This window comes from Alexandromys fortis, unplaced genomic scaffold (assembly GCF_014885135.2).
Source record: "Alexandromys fortis isolate MF-2015 unplaced genomic scaffold, M_Fortis_MF-2015_v1.1 scaffold_22, whole genome shotgun sequence".
NCBI lineage: Eukaryota > Metazoa > Chordata > Mammalia > Rodentia > Cricetidae > Alexandromys > Alexandromys fortis.
Genome location: NW_026067900.1, coordinates 7,478,362 through 7,495,611, shown reverse-complemented (window position 1 = coordinate 7,495,611; position 17,250 = coordinate 7,478,362). Strand labels below are relative to the sequence as shown.

Genomic DNA, 17,250 nt, shown 5'->3' with positions numbered 1-17,250 from the left:
ACAGAGACAGATGACCCGAGCTATTGGGAGCTCAGGGACTCTTGACAGACAGCTGGATTGAACTAAGCCCTCTGAATGTGGGTGACAGTTATGTGACTTGATCTGTGGGGGGCCTGGCAGTGGGACCAGGACTTATCCTGAGTGCATGAACTAGCTTTTTGGAGTCCGTTCCTTATGGTGGGATACCTTATTCAGCCTTGATACAGGGGAGAGGGGCTTGGTCCTACCTCAACTTGGTATACCAGATTTTGTTCACTCCCCAAGGGAGACCTTACCTCCTCTGAGGAATGGATGGGGGTGGGATGAGGGAAGGTAGAGAGTGTGAGAAGAAGAGGGGGTTGTAACTGGGGCTAGTATGTAAAATTAGTTTTTTTAATAAGAAAAAGAAAAATGCAGGCAGTGTTTCACTGTATTGCCACTGATATTTTTTTTAACGTATTAGTTTGTCTTCCCACTTCAATAATTTTAAAGAATTTAGATATAGTAAGATGAGAGATATTGATTCAACAAAAAAAAAAGAAACCAATATTTGAATGACGGCAAGTTTCATAATTCACAGTAACTCACAGAGAGGAAGTGTTAAAGTCGAATCTCTCATCCTGTTTCCAATTAGTGAGTCAGAGTTCAGGGAATTGGGCTGTAAGTTGAGAATGTAATTGCTTGTGGAAAGGTGGCCTCAGAATGGCTCTTACAGCACATTCCTGCTTGTAGAATTTTCTGTCCCTGCCCTCCTGCCCAGCCTGAGTTGAAGTGAGATTGCTTACAGTCTCTAGGAGATATTTTAGAGTGCAATTACTACAGCAGAAAATGATGAAGAATAAACTAAGGATCTTCAGAAATCCTTCTAACTGGATTTTGATAGAAACACTCAAATGATTTCAATTCAGGTGTAGAGAGAGATGCATTGGCTCATTTCTGTATAACCCACCCCTCATCAACGTGTCTTCTACTGGTTCTGATATGATACTGGCTAAGCTATTACAGCATCTTGTTTGGTAAGCCGACACACATAGCTAGGGTTTCTGCATATTCTCCAAAGCATGTTTTTTTTTCTTTTTTTAAATTGATTTTTAGAGCTCTACATTTTTTTCTGCTCCCTCCCTGCCTCTACCCTCTCCCACAACCTTCTCCCAAGGTCCCCATGCTCCCAATTTACTCAGGAGATCTTGTCTTTTTCTATTTCCCATGCAGATTAGATCTATGTAGGTTTCTCTTAGGGTCCTCATTGGTGTCTAGGTTCTCTGGGAGTGTGATTTGTAGGCTGGTTTTCTTTGCTTTATTTTTAAAAACCTCTCATGAATGAGCACATGTGATAATTGTCTTTCTGGGTCTGGGTTACCTCACTCAAATTGATGTTTTCTAACTCCATCCATTTGCCTGCAAAATTCAAGATGGCGTTATTTTTTTTCTGCTGCGTAGTACTCCATTGTATAAAGGTACTACATTTTCTTTACCCATTCTTCGGTCGAGGGGCATTTAAGTTGTTTCCAGGTTCTAGCTATGACAAATAATGCTATGAACATAGTTGAACACATGTCCTTGTGGCATGATTGAGCATCCTTTGGATATATATCCAACAGTGGTATCACTAGGTCTTGAGGAAGGTTGGTGGTGATTTTTCAGAAAATTAGGAAACGACCTTCCACAAGCATGATTTTGAATGGTGACCTTACTAGCTATAGCCTCTTGCCTGAAACAGAGTCACTGAGTGGGACATGGGGAGTAGGAGGCCTAGTTCTGCCTCAACTTCCAGTGAAGCTTCCTTTTACCATCTGCTTAGAAAGGCCCTTCACAGCAGGGGTCAAGGGAAAAGATTGAGCACAAACACAGCTACCAGACTATCAGGTTTTACTGATGCCATGACATCTCTTAAGTTGAGTAGGCCTCTAAGACTAGGATCACCTCTGCCAATGTGGGTTAAAAGGATTTTTTTTCTTTTGAGTATAGTCATGAGAAATACGTATTTGGATGTTACTTTAAAAACTAAATCTAAAATACGTTCAGTGGGACTATTTGCAAAATAGTAATAAACAATTATAAAGAAATTAGTCATTTTGCATGGCTACCAAAACACAATTGTCCCAATAGTGATTGGCTGCAAGGTATTATAGCACCTATGGATTAAAACCAAGAGAACACACATATAGTAATCCTGTTGTCCTGGCTAAGTTTATGTCAATTTAACACAACCTCCAGGCATCTGAAAGGAGGGATCTTCAACAGAGAAAATGCCTCCATAAGATAGGACATTTTCTTATCTAGTGATTGATATAGGGGAGTCCAGCCCATTGTGTGGGGGGCATCTTTGGGCTTGTGGTCCTGGATTCTACAAGAAAGCAGGCTGAGCAAACCATGATGAGCAAGCAAGAAATCAGTACCATTCCATGGCCTCTGCATCAGCCCCTACCTCCAGGATCCTGCCCGGTTTGAGTTCCTGTCCTGACTTCCTTCAGTGACAGACTACAATGCGGAAGTTTAAGCCAAATAAATTCTTCAACTGGCGTTTAGGTGGTGATATTTCATTGAAACAATAGTGATCCTAATATCTGTCAAGAAAATAATAAATGTGTGGGTGGTGTGTATAGGAGGGTGGTGTGTGTGTGTGTGTGTGTGTACATGTGGTGTGCATATGTGGTATGTGTGGAAGTTGGAGGAGTTGGTGTGTGTGAGGAAGGTTGGTGGTATGAGTCAGGTGTGGTAAAGTAGCATGTGTGTTTGTGTGTGTGTGTGCGTATATGTGTGTGCATGTGTGTATGTGTGTGGTAAAGTAGGATGTATGTGTGTGTGTGTGTATGTATTTAAGTTAGCAAGCTATCAAATGCATAATGCCCTTAGGAGCAGCACCAGCCCTTCCTTTAATAATGAAAACATGTAAAGCTGGAAATTTACTTCACTCTTTAGGCAGGAAATTATTTTTAACTAAAGAAAAACTACAGAGCAAATCTTTTTATTATAGCAGTACTTGGCTTACTTTTAATAAAACGTTTTGGCAACAAAATATCTTATTCTCTATTGCCAAAAAGAGCCAGATCCATAAACTGAAAAATAGGCCAGAAGCTCTGGCTAGCTACTTAACCAGATTATAAATGGCTGCAAAGGTTCGGGTTCATTAAAATCGTGCTCCCCTCTTTGTTCTGCATGAAAGGTGTTTTTCTCTTGTATGTGATCTATTTCTTGTTTTCAAGTTCTTTTTATAATGTATGTTCTTTCTCATAAAAGCCAACCTTTGAATGTCAAAGTGATGAATCAGATCATAAGTAGCTAGAGAACTCCACAGACCGCACCAAACTTATCTTTTTACACTTTTTAAGAAAACAAACTATCTTTTTTCATTTTATATACCAATCCCAGTTCCCACTCTCTCTCCCTCCTCCCATTCCCTCCACCTTCCCTCAAACTTATCCTAAGTCATTGAAGATATTAGTAAGCAAGTCAACTTCCTAGGTCTTTGTATTGTTAATTGTTTGATACTTTATTCAGCTAGACTTTCTGACTTAATCCTGAGTGAGGAGTATATTGGCAAATGGTGCCTTCGATGTTTTCCAAAATTCAAATTAGAATCAGGCTTGGTTTTTCACATCAAGCTTCCCTGGTGGCTTAGTCACAATGGAAAGTTGTGCAGCTGGGGGGGGGGTGTAGCTCAGTTAGCAGTGCGCTCCTCTGACACCCACAAAGCCCTGGTTCACTCTGCAGCACTGGTGTCATTGATCATACCTGTCGCCTTAGCACTGTGGGGTGGTGGCAGCGGGGGACAGTGGCTCGGAAGTTCATACTCACGCATAGCTGCGTTGGAAGAGAATGACCTATGATAGCCGAGCTTCTGCTCTTGACCCTTTGAGTCTATGCCGTCTATAAACCAGCAAAGTGAAGGAATACAAAGTGGGGAGCAGAGGAGCAGTAAACAGACAGCACGACATCGAAGCGGGGCACTCAGAGCTCCAGCAGAGGTGACCTCGCAAATGAATGGTTGTAGCCTCGCGTCAGGGCTTAGAAAATACTGCCGAAAACCAACTTGGGAAGCAGCCCGCTGGAGTTCCAATCTGGAGCCCCAAGGCGGAGCAGAGGGTCCCCTCAGATGAGGCTCCCAAGCAAAAGAGCAAATAGCAGCAGCTAGAGATGACATCATTAGAGTGGGAACCTTTCTTTTTCAGTAGAAAAGACTGGGGAAGCTTTGAAATAGTCACGCTGGAGTTCCAAGTCCAGAACTCCCAAGTTCTCCTTCCCTAGGCCAACATTTTCACGCCCCAGGATAAACACCAGTAACCGGTTACAATGGTTCCCCTTCCAGCTCTTCACAGAGCTCTAACTGTGTTACTCTTGAGCTGTTTACTGTTTTTTGTTTTTTCTTTCCTGGTTACAGAGCTGTGGGGCCAACCTGACTCATGTCAGGGTCTTTGAAGGATCATTGACATGAACATGCCTGGGTCTGAAGTGCAGGTGGGGACAGCTCCTCCCACAGCCAGCTTTTCATTGAGCTAAAACAGCACAGAAAAAATTATCAACATAATGTACATTGCAACAGTGAATTCAAATCTAGCCTGGGAAACATGAGAATCTCTGTTTAAAAACATATTAATATAAGTCTCTTTCAACAAGAATTCCAGATACATCCCTTTTAGGAATGAGCGCCCCATCCCAGTTCATCTCATTGTGCTGTGTTCTCAAGCCTTTTGAAGTGAGTTGAGACATAGGATCTGGGGATGAAATGAGGAAGGAAAAGAGGCGGCCACAGAGGAGCGCTGATCCTAGATCAACTTCAAAGGTGTGTCAGACATCCCTCCACAGTTGCAGGATAGAGGGGGGTGGGATGAGAAAAGTTAGGAAAGCAAGGCGGGGTATAAGCAACCAAACAGCCTCTGCCTTCACCCATCTCTGAGGACTCAGTGACCATATTCAGTGCTCCTTCTCCCGGCCTCACTGAAGCACACAGTGCATCCTCTCTCTTGTCCAAGACCACGCTCATCTCAAAGTGAAAGCCACCTTGTTGAGTTGATTTCCAAGTCTAGTTTTGGGTAACCCTCTTCTCTTTCATAAGTATCTAGCCGGGTTCTTTGTTTATCTTGTGACCTAAATTAAGAATACTTTGTCTTCCTCCCACACTCCCAGTGATTACCTGCAGAGAAAGAAGAGAAAGCAAGCCAAACCTTCTCGCTAAGTAAAAAGGAAGATTGGGAATGATCAAGCTTGTTAGTTGAGAGAAAATTCATAATTTTGGATAACAAATATATGCTATGCTTGCCTTCTCTGTTGTATATCTAAAGAGGTTTCTTAGTCAATCGATTCCACAGCCTAGGCCTTTCCTTCTTGATGATTCCGTTCTATCAATAGACCTCCAGATCACAGGGTGTACCAGACGTCCATTTAGCCTCTCAGCTCCTTTGGACAGGATTGCATTATACTGAGTGACAGACAAAGAAAAACAGGTCATCCCAGGAAGTACAGGTGTGTGGTCTTCCTGTGGCTGTGAGTTAAGTGATTCAAGTTCCCTGCAGTCAACGCCAGACAAGCCAGAGGCATATCTGACAGTTCTATTTCCTGGAAAATTTACCAGGCTTCCAGGAAATGGGCTCCAAAACGATTTTATGAATAAGTAACTACATACGCCTAGAAATTGTACCTCTTAGCTATTGAATCCACTGTCTTAATTCCTCTCCCGCTACCAAATGCTCAGCAGCCTCAGGGGAAGAAAGAGAATGTATCACCTTTAATCTAATTTTTGCCACTAACTACTCCATCACTGTCAGCTGGAGACTTAAGGAACCAGGGAAAGGAAGATGCTGAAAGCATCCTGGGACAGCACTTTATCTCTGAAGTTGTACTTAGAAGCATCTATTTATTCTTACACACACACACACACACACACACACACACACACACACACCTAAGGATAACTGAGCAGCTGGCTTTCTTCAGTCTTGCAGGGTTCCATATTCAATGTTCTCAGCCAAGTTACCAGCGGGGTGGAGGCGGCATACAGGCAGAGGGAGCCTCTGTTAGTCTAGCCCGTGTACCTCTACCCACAATCTGACCAGCTCTAAAGTGAGTGTCAACCTATTATAACACATATTTGATAAATTTTAAACTTATTGTAAATATGTCTCAGTTGGCAGACTGTGTACTTACTTCATCGATAAACCAAGCACAGCTGGGCTAGCTGTTATACTCCAGTGCTTAAAAAATGCTCTGGCTTTCCGTCTTATGGTGATGAAAATCTCCAAACTCTGCCTTGTCAATGTCGTCTCCTCTACAAAGTTAACTACATATTTTAGATGTACTGAAGGGGTGTGATCGATCGGCAGCTAGAATTAACAAGACTAGCCTTAATATAAAATATTTAGCTTTAATAAAGGAAAGAAGGGGAACTTACAACACCAGGGTTCCAGCGATTCAGGAGCACAGGGAAACAAAGAGAGGGAGACAAGCGTACATGGATGTTTTATATGTTTTCTTTGGCCCAAGGGGAACACACCCAATGCAGAATGTGATTGGCTGAGGTTCCCCATCAATGTACTACCTGTCACTCCCTCATCCTTTAAAATTACCACTGTGGAATGGACACATGAGTCATGAAACAGGACATACAACTAATTGTTTTTCTGGTTTTAATTCTTCCACTGATTTGTGTATGTGGTAGATAAGTGCATAATAACATAATTCATAGTGAGAAGTGTAAGATCCAATGTGAAATTCCATGTCTTCAGAATAGCTACTCTAAGTGCATGTTTCTCTCACGTGTGGTTTCTAGGTTCTGTATAGCTACATAGATACACGTGTATATCATAAATAAAGGGGTGAAACTATTTACGGGGACAAGTAGGAGGGCAAAGAACAAAGGGGAAGGTAGCAAGAGGTAATGAGAGGGCAGTGGGCTCAACATACATCATATGTGCTTGCATGAAAATGCCTTATATAGCCCTTTATAATAAATAATACCATAATAAATAATAAATCGAGACCAACTCTATAACATTAAAAGTGTTGAACTACTTAAAAAAAATTGAAGGATAAACTGTAAGGTAAAAGGGTTATCCAAAGAAACCCACGGTGGCTCTGAGACTCAAGCCAGTGAAAGAAATGCTTTAGCCCTGAACCCAGAACCAAAGAAATGCACCCTGATTCTGAAATCAGTGCCAAAGAAACAGACTTTGTCCCTAGAGTCAGAGTCAGTGAAAGAAATTTGTCCCATCCCCCAAAACTAGAGCCCAAAGGCTTAAAAAAGCCAGTGAAAGAAACATGTTTGGCTCTGAAATCAGCCATCTCTGCTCCTCACCAACAAAACTAACCAATCCCTGAGCAGGGAAAAACTAACCAATTCCCCTTCCCCCTGGGAAAACTCCACCCCTAGGAAGCCCTACATAAGCCTTGTGCCTGTTCAGTTTACCGTGGCTCTTCTTGAGCCCTGGTAGTTGCAGCCACTTTCCTGGATTCTTCCCTCCCAATAAATCTCTTGAGTGAGGTTTGGGTGAAGACGTTCTTCTTTCTTTAGAGCAGAGACAGAGCTGAATTGTAACACTTTCCCTGGGGAAGCCTTTCCTTAACAGATCAGAGTTGTTACAACTTCCCTGGGGAAGTCAGAAGTGGAGCAGAGTTGAGCAGGACTGTAAGCCTTTGGCTAGGGAAACTTTTCCCTAGCAGAACAGAGTTGTTACACTCTGGAGCGCCAGAGCCTAGTTGTAACAAGTGCCCTAGGAAGCCCTTTCCTGGGTAGCAGAGCTGTCACACTGGGGAAACCTTCCCTAGAGCAGGGCTGTAAGCTGCTAAGCTTACTGTGGTCTGTGCTACCCCTGGCTCCCCACTGCCAGAGTGTTCTTCCACTCGAGCTATAACACTCAATATTCCCTGGTTCCCAACAGTGATAGCTTTCCATCTCAGCTGTGAACCTTACATAAACTCAGAAAACTTAAGTGTGAAGCAAAAGGTTCAAGTCAGTTGCAAAAAAAATAATAATAATAAAAGATTAAATAGATGTCAGAAAATAAAAGGTGTACTACAGAGCAATGAGAAAAGAAGAGCCAGCTATAAAAATATCCGTGATGTAGCCTGTAAAGCAGAGGGGACTTTGAGAGGAGCCATACAGGAGATCTCTGTGAGCACTGTAACTGCTGTAAAACCGAAACCCTTCTCATGTATGAACACAGTAGAGAAAGAGAATCACTGAGAAGTGCAGAGACCCTGGCTGTCCTCTGCAGAATCACAAGATTAGAATTTTTATTTTTTGTGGTTTCTACAGTTTTCTTGAATTTTGAAATAAATTTAAACTTTTCATCAAAACTAAAGCTTAAAAAGTTTTACAGGCTCAAAAAAAAAAAAAAAAAAAAAAAAACTTTGATTTCTTTGTCTGGAAATGTCTTTGTCCCAGGGCATAGGATTCTCCGGTTGGGCCTCCCAGGAATTAGGATTCCAAATGTGGATTGCCACACTCAGCCCAGTGATCCCTTCTTTTTTTTTTAATTGATTTTATTGAGCTCTACATTTTCTCTGCTCCTCTCCCTGCCTCTACCCTCCTTTTCAACCCCCTCCCAAGATCCCCATGCTCCCAGTTTACTCAGGAGATCATGGCTTTTTCTACTTCCCATGTAGATCAGATCCGTGTATGTCTCTTATAGGGTCCTCATTGGTGCCTAGGTTCTCTGGGATTGTGATTTGTAGGCTGGTTTACTTTGCTTTATGTCTAAAAGCTTCTTACACTTCTTACACTTATACTTCTGAGTAAGTACATATGATAATTGTCTTTCTGGGTCTGGATTACCTCATTCAAAATAATGTGTTCTAGATCCATCCATTTGCCTGCATATTTCAAGATGTCATTATTTTTTACTGCTGTGTAGTACTCCATCGTGTAAATGTGCTACATTTTCCTTATCCTTTCTTCTGTCGAGGGGTATTTAGGTTGTTTCCAGGTTCTGGCTATGGCAAACAATGCTGCTATGAACATACTTGAGCACATGTCCTTGTGGCACGATTGAGCATCCTTTGGATATATACCCCAATGTGGTATTGCTGGGTCTTGAGGAAGGTTGTTTCCTAATTTTCTGAGAAATTGCCACACTGATTCCAAAGGGGCTCTACCAGCTTGCATTCTCACCAGCAAGGCAAAGTGTTCCCTTTACCCACAACTTCTCCAGCTTAAGTTGTAATCAGTGGTTTTGATCTTGGCCCATCTTCCAGGTATAAAATGGAATCTCAGAGTTGTTTTGATTTGCATTTCTCTGATGACTAAGGATGTTGAGCATTTCCTTAAGTGTCTTTCAGCCATATTAGATTCGTCTGTTGAGAGTTTTCTGTTTAGATCTGTACTCCACTTTTTTACTGGACTATTTGTTCTTTTGATGATCAATTTCTTGAGTTCTTTGTATATTTTGGAGATCAGACCTCTGTCTGATTTGGGGTTAGTGGAGATCTTTTCCCATTCTGTAGGCTGTTGTTTTGTCTTGTTGACCGTGTCCTTTGCTTTACAGAAGCTTTTCAGTTTCAGGAGGTCCCAATTATTAATTGTTTCTATCAGTGTCTGTGCTATTGGGGTTATATTTAGGAAGTGGTCTCCTGTACCAATGTGTTCATGTGTACTTCCCACTTTCTCATCTATGAGGTTCAGTGTGGCTGACTTTATGTTGAGGTCTTTGATCCATTTGGACTTGAGTTTTGTGCATCGTGATAGATATGGATTTATTTTCCTTCTTCTACATGTTGATATCCAGTTATGCCATCACCATTTGTTTTCCTTTTTTCTATTTGATATTTTTTGCTTCTTTGTCAAAAGTTGGGGGTTCAAAAGTGTGTGGATTAATATCCTTGTCTATGATTTGATTCCATTGGTCCTCCTGTCTGTTTTTATACCAATATCAGGCTATTTTTAGTAGCTCTGTAGTAGAGTTTGAAGTCAGGGATTGTGATGCCTCCAGAAGTCCCTTTATTGTACAGGATTGTTTTGGCTATTTTGGATTTTTTGCCCTTCCATACGAAGTTGAGTACTGTTCTTTTGAGGTCTATGAAGAATTTTGCTAGGAATTTGATGGGCATTGCATTGAATATGTTGATTGCTTTTGGTAAGATTGTCAATATTTTTGTGGGTTTTTTTTTCTTGTTTTGTTTTGGGTTTTTTCCCCTTGGTTTTTGTTTGTTTTTTGTTGTTGTTGTTTTTGGGTTTTTTTGAAACAGGTTTTCTCTGTTGATTTGTAGCCTGTCCTGGAACTAGCTCTTTAGACAAGGTTGGCCTCAAACTCACAAAGATCCTCCTGCCTCTGCCTCCTGTGTGCTAGGATTAAAGGCATGTACCACCACTGCCCAGCTAAGATTGCCATTTTTACTATGTTAATTCTACCTACCCAGGAGCATGGGAGATTGTTCCACTTTCTGATGTCTTCTTTAATTTCTTTTTTCAACGATTTAAAGTTCATGTCATACAAGTCTTCCACTTGTTTGGTTAGAGTTACTCTGAGATATTTTATGATATTTTGTGGCTATTGTGAGGGGTGATGTTTGATTTCTTTCTTGGCCCATTTATCATCTGTGTAAAGGAGGGCTATTCATTATTTTGAGTTTATCTTGTATCCTGCTACATTACTGAAAGTGTTTATTAGTTGTACAAGTTCCTTAGCAGACTTTTTGGGGGTCTCTTATGGAAGCTATCATATGAACAGTAAATAGTGAGAGTTTGACTTCTTTTTTTCTGATGTTTATCCCTTTGATCTCCTTTTGTTGTCTTATTGCTCTAGCTAGGACCTCAAGAACTATATTGAATTGATATGGAAAGAGTGGGCAACCTTGTCTTGTTCCTGATTTCAGTGGAATCACTGGAAGTTTCTCTCCATTTAGTTTGATGTTGGCTGTTGGTTTATTGTATATTGCCTTTATTATGTTTAGATATGTTCCTTGTATTCCTCCTCTCTTGAAGACCTTTATCATGAAGGAATGTTGTATTTTGTCGAAAGCTTTTTCATAATCTAATGAGATGATCATGTGGTTTTATTTTTCAGTTTGTCTATATGGTGGATTACGTTGACAGATTTTCGTATGTTGAACCATCTCTGCATTTCTTGGATGAAGCTGACTTGATTATGGTGGATGATGGTTCTGATGTGTTCTTGCATTCAATTTGCCAGTATTTTATTTAGTATTTTTACATCCATGTTTATGAATGAGATTGGTCTGTAATTCTCTTTCTTAGTAATATCTTTATATGGTTTGGGTATCAGGGTAATTGTACCCTCATAAAAAGAGTTTGTCAATGTTCCTTCTGTTTCTATTGTGTGGAACAATTTGAGGGGTATTGGTATTAGTTCTTCTTTGAAAATCTTGTAGAATTCTGAGCTAAAACTATCTGGTCCTGGTATTTTTTTTTTGATTGGGAGACTTTTGATAACTGTTTCAATTTCTTTAGCAGTTATCTGTCTGTTAATTTGCTTATCTGGTCTTGATTTAATTTTGGTAAGTGATATTTATCCAAAAAGTTGTTCATTTTCTTTAAGTTTTCCAATTTTGTGGAGTACAGGTTTTCAAAATATGACCTGATGATTCTCTATTTTTCCTTTGTTTCTGTTGTTATGTCCCCCTTTTCATTTCTGATTTTGTTTATTTGGATATTATTTGTCTGTCTTTGGTTAGTTTGGATAAAGTTTTGTCTATTTCCTTGATTCGAAGAACCAACTCTTTGTCTCAATTCTTTGTATTGTTTTCTTTGTTTCTATTTTGTTGGTTTCAGCTCTGAGTTTGATTATTTACTGCCATCTAGTTTTTTTGGGTGAGTTTGCTTCTTTTTCTAAAGTTTTCAAATGTTCTGTTAATTCACTAGTGTGGTATTTTTCCAGCTTCTTTATTTAGGCGTTTAATGCTATGAACTTTTCTCTTAACACTGCTTTCATTGTGTCCCATAAATTTGGGTATGTTGTGTGGTCATTTAAATTGAATTTTAGGAAGTCTTTAATTTCTCCATTTATTTCATTTTTGACCCATTGATGATTCAGGTGAGAACTGTTTAATTTCCATGTGCTTGTGGGCTTTCTGGAATTAGTGTTGCTGTTGAATTCTGGTTTTAAGCCATGGTGGTCTGATAAGATACATGGGGTTATTCCAAGTTTTTTGTATCAGTGGAGGTTTGTTTTGTTACCAAGTATGTGGTCAATTTTTTAAAAGGTTCCATGAGGTGCTGAGAAAAAGGTATATTCTTTTATGTTTGTATGGAATATTCTATACATGTCTGCTAGGTCCATTTGAGACATAACCTCTGCTAGTTCCCTTATTTGTCTGTTAAATTTTTTGTCTGACTGACCTGACCAGTGGTGAGAGTGAAGTGTTGAAGTCTCCCACTATTAGCATGTGGGGTTTAATGTATGATTTAAACTTTAGAAGAGTTTCTTTGATATATGAGGTGCCCTTGTATTTGGGGCATAGATGTTCAGTATGGAGATTTCCTCTTGATGGATTTTTCCTTTGACTAATATGAAATGTCCTTTTTTGTCTCTTTTGATTGATTTGAAGTCTATTTTGCTAGATATAAGGATAACTACACCAGCTTGTTTCTTAAGTCCATTTGATTGGAAAATTTTTCCTAACCCTTTATTCTGAGGCAATGTCTGTCTTTTGGGTTGAGGTGTGTTTCTTGTATGCAGCAGAAAGATGGATTCTGTTTTTGTATCCAATTGTTAGCCTGTGTCTTTTTATAGGTGAGTTTAGTCTATTTATTTTAAAGGATATTAATGAACAGTGATTGCTATCTTCTGTTAATTTAGTTTTCATTGTTGGTGATATTAATTTGTGCATTTTTCCATTCTTTAGGATTTGTTGCTGTGAAGTCATCAATTTTCCATTTTGTGGATGTAGCCAACTTCCTTGGGTTGGAGTTTTCCTCCTAGTACTTTACGTAGGGCTGGGTTTGTGGCTAGGTATTGGTTAAATCTGGTTTTGTCATAGAATATCTTGTTTTGTCCTTCTATGGTAATTGAAAGTTTTGCTGGGTATAGTAGTCTGGGCTGGCATCCATGGTCTCTTAATGTCTGCATAATGCTTGACCACGACCTTCTGACTTTCATTGTGTCTATTGAGATACAATAAAACTGATAGGTCTGCCTTTATATGTTACTTGGCCTTTTTCTTTTGCAGCTCTTAATATTCTTTCTTTATCCTGTATGTTTAGTGTTTTGATTATTATGTGGCTAGAGAACTTTTTTTTTTTTTTTGATCCAGTCTATTTGGTGTTCTGTAAGCTTCTTGTACCTTCATAGGCATATCTTTCTTTAGGATGGAAAAGTTTTCTTCTATGATTTTGTTAAATATATTATCTGTGCATTTGCCGGGCAGTGGTGGTGCATGCCTTTAATCCCAGCACTCGGGAGGCAGAGGCAGGCAGATCTCTGTGAGTTTGAGGCCAGCCTGGTCTAGAAGAACTAATTCCAGGACAGGAACCAAAAAAGCTACAGAGAAACCCTGTCTCAAAAATTATATACATAATCTGGGCATTTGAGTTGAATTTCTTCTCCTTCTTCTATACCTAGTAATCTTAGGTTTGGTCTTTTCATGGTGTCCCATAGTTCCTGGATGTTTTGTGTTAATATTTTTTGTTAGATTTAATGTTTTCTTTGATGGGTGAGTCTATTTCCTCTATTGTATCTTCAGCGCTTGAGATTTTCTCTTCCATCACTTGTATTCTGCTGTTTATGCTTGCATTTGTGGTTCCTGATCCTTTTCTCATGATTTCTATTTTTATAATTCCCTTGGCTTATGTTTTCTTTATTGCCTCTATTTCAGTTTTCAAGTCTTGAATAGTTTCTTTCATATATTTGATTGCTTTTTCTTGATTTTCTTTAAGATATTTGTTGATGTCTTCCAATTTCTTGTTTGTCTTTTCCTCCATTTCTTTGAGGGAATTTCTCATTTCCTCTTTAAGGGCCTTCAATATTTTCATAAAGTTACATTTTAGATTATTTTCTTCTGCTTCATCTATATTTGGTTGTTCAAGTCTTTCTGTTGTAGGGTCACTAGATTTTACTGGTGTTATGTTGTTCTTTGTGGTATTGTGTGTGTTCTTACCTTGTCTACCCATCTTTTCCTCTAATTGGTGAAGTTGGGGCTGTCTGTGACTCTGTGATCAATCTTCCAGGTGCCAGTGGTTACAAGGCTCAGATGGCTGTTCCTCGTGGTACATTCAATGCCATGGTCCAGTTACCACATTGGTCATTCCCTGTTTTTGGAAATCACTCAGCATTCCTGAGGTTTGCTCTGCTCCCAAGGAGTTTGCTGTTCTCAGGCCTACTCTAGCCTAGGTTTCTGGCTCATACCAGTTTCTGTAAATGTTCCTGGTCTGGATCCACTACTGCAGAGGTCTCTGGGTTGGGGTTCATCCTGCAAAGGTCTCTGGCTCTGATCTACAGCCTTGGAGGCCCCAGACTCGGGTGTGCCTGGACTCACAGAGGACCTGGCTCTGGCCTACTCACTAAGAGGTCCAAGACTCATGCCCAGACCCACAAAGGTCCTGGCTCAGGCTTAGTTATTCAGAGGTTCCTGACTTACGCCTGGACCTGCAGGGGTCCTGGCTCAGGTCTACTCCCTCATTGCTCCCCTGTATCTGCTCCTGTGGAGTTTGTTGTCTTAGGTCTGCTCTGACCTAGGTCTCTGACTCAGTCCTGTTTCCATAAATGTCTCTGGTCTGGAACCACTCCCACTTACACAGAGTTCACTGTCTCAGGCTTGCTCCAGCCTAGGTCGCTGGCTCAGTCCTCTCTCAGTATTTCTATAAATACCTGCTAATATGGGTATTATCACCCTCAGTTTATAGCTAAAAATGTCACACAACTTGAATCAGATAGGGAGTAGTCAGTCGTCAACCCTGTTAAAACCAATAAACTATTTTCATATGCAATTATCCATTGTGCACCTAAATTAACACATAATTTACTCCACAACCCACCCTCCTGAAGCATGTCTTCTCAGCCTGTTAGCAGACTTAATAAGAATGTAGGTAACTCAAATGTAAATGAACACAAATTATTTGGTTCAAATAATTTGAATGGTTTGTTTGGGGCATTTTTTTGCCTTCTTTCTTCCTTCTTTTTTCCATTTTTCTCTCTTTTTCCCTTTTTTATTTTTTCTTATGTGTATGACTGTTTGCCTGCATTTGGACTATGTGAGTGGAATGCTCACAGAGGCCAGAAAAGGACATCATAATCCTTGGAATTGCACAACTGTGAGTTGCTCTGTGAGAGCTGGGATTCAACCCTGGTCCTCCATAAGAGCTGCAAGTGTTCTTAGCTGCCTGACTTGTCATCTCCCTGTCTTCTTCTTATCTATCTATCTATCTATCTATCTATCTATCTATCTATCTATCTATTTTAATGTTTTTAGACAGGGTCTTCCTATATAGACTAAGTCACTGGCCTTGAATTCACAATATTCTTGCCCAGACTCTTTATGTACTGAAGCTGTAGGTACATGGGTTGAATGCTCTTCATGTGGGTGATGTAATTTCTTTAAGTTTAAGAGAATTCATTACAAAAGTTCTAAGCAGCAGCTACAAAAGACAAACAAAAAAGATTCTCTCTACATTAATAGCTAACCTACAACCTGCTAAGAAATCACATAATAAAGTATGCAAAGGACAACATTTTATGCAAAAGAGTTATGAACTGAGCTGAGCTGTGAATCATTTAATTCATGTGCATTGTTCTGCTCATGATGGGCATCTTAAACTCTGGTCTAGAAGACCAAGTGCTGATCATGCCCCAACATTTCTAACAATCCCACTGTCCCAGTTATTACTGTAGTATTCTGATCTGAAACCTCCCACATGGACTCAAAATTGTGGGCTACAGTTTGCACACAGGCATATCATACCCCAGTTGTTACTCTTATTTGCACTGTCTGGTTTTGTTTCAAAGACTGATGGGAAGCACATGACGCTTTCAGGAATGGTTAAGAAAATGTTGCTCTTTGAACTCATTCTGCAGTCTAGTAGAGACATAGATGCCTTCCTAAATTAGGTATACGTTTAATTAATTAAATAAAATATTGAAACAAAATAGTAGATCAATTATATTGAATATATATTCATATATTATATATTGAATAAATAATTTTAGCATAGTATAAAGTGAAGTAATATTTTATTTCCTTATACTCTGTTATATGTAAAATTGTCTGTCACTTTATTAGGGACCAACTACTGCTGTGATTTGTTGCCTAGATGTAAAATTGGGAGGGAGTAAACTGAAATAGTTTCCTTTAGTTTTCAAATGCAAGTTCAGGAATGCCCATAACTTGCCCATAAACCCCAGGTTAAAGATTCCTACACTGGCGTGGATGGATGCCGAGTGTCAGGGAGCACAGGTTCCCACTACCTCATTTATCAGCCTTAGGGAAAATGGCACACAGCAGGTACCTAGCTCGTTCTCAAAAACTGGCTGGTTAGAGAGAGAAAAACATGGGAGAGACCACCAAATACAGTCAGGGAGACACCCAGAAGCACAGCTTTGGGTAATATTGGGTAGCTGTTGTTAACAAGAGGAGATGAAAGAAATGTGGAAATCAGTGACAGACTAGAACCTACGAGCTGTTCTCAAGTCGCAGGGATTTTCTGCTGACCAAATTTGATTTCACAGTTTCTTCTGTGTACTGGTAGGGTGTATATTGTGTATACTGTGTACATATTGGGTGCTATGGTTTGGCTATGAGAAATGTCACAGCTTGTGCTGGGTGAGGACATGGTTCCCAGCCAGTGGCTCTATTGAGAATCAGTTAAATCATGGGAACAGAAGTGACATCAAACTATTAATGCACACATAGCTAAGGGGCTGTTCTTAGTAGAACACAGGGCCTTGTTGGAAGACTATCCAGTGGAGTCATCCCTTTATAAACTAGATCACTTCTCTCCCCTCCTCCCTATTCCCTTCCATCTCCCTTGTCCCCCTCTCTCCTCTTCCCCACCCTCTATCCCATGCTCTTCCTATGTTCTCTCTGCCTCTGCTTCCTAACTACTACTCCTGAGCACTTCTATTCCACATCCTGCACAGAATGATGCTCAGCTTCACCTTAGGTCTGAAGCAATGGGGTCCACCATGGACTGTAATCCAGGAAGCCAGCAGTCAAAGTTTATCATTCCTCCTTGTGATTTCGCGTAGGCACTCTGACACAGAGACCAGAACCATACACACCGAGATGATCAACGTGTAAAATACCTGCTTGTAACTGTGACGTCGTTTCCTACTCTGACCCCCTTTTCAGTGTCCTTGCCATGAAATTAGCTTATTGTCCATATGAGGG

At 40.2% G+C, this 17,250-nt stretch overlaps 1 protein-coding gene across 2 annotated transcripts in view; it reads left to right on the top strand.

Moving 5' to 3' along the window:
- Unc13c (unc-13 homolog C) overlaps nt 1-17,250 on the top strand; it is a 427,364-nt gene that overhangs the window by 184,880 nt on the left and 225,234 nt on the right. The window lies entirely within an intron of this gene.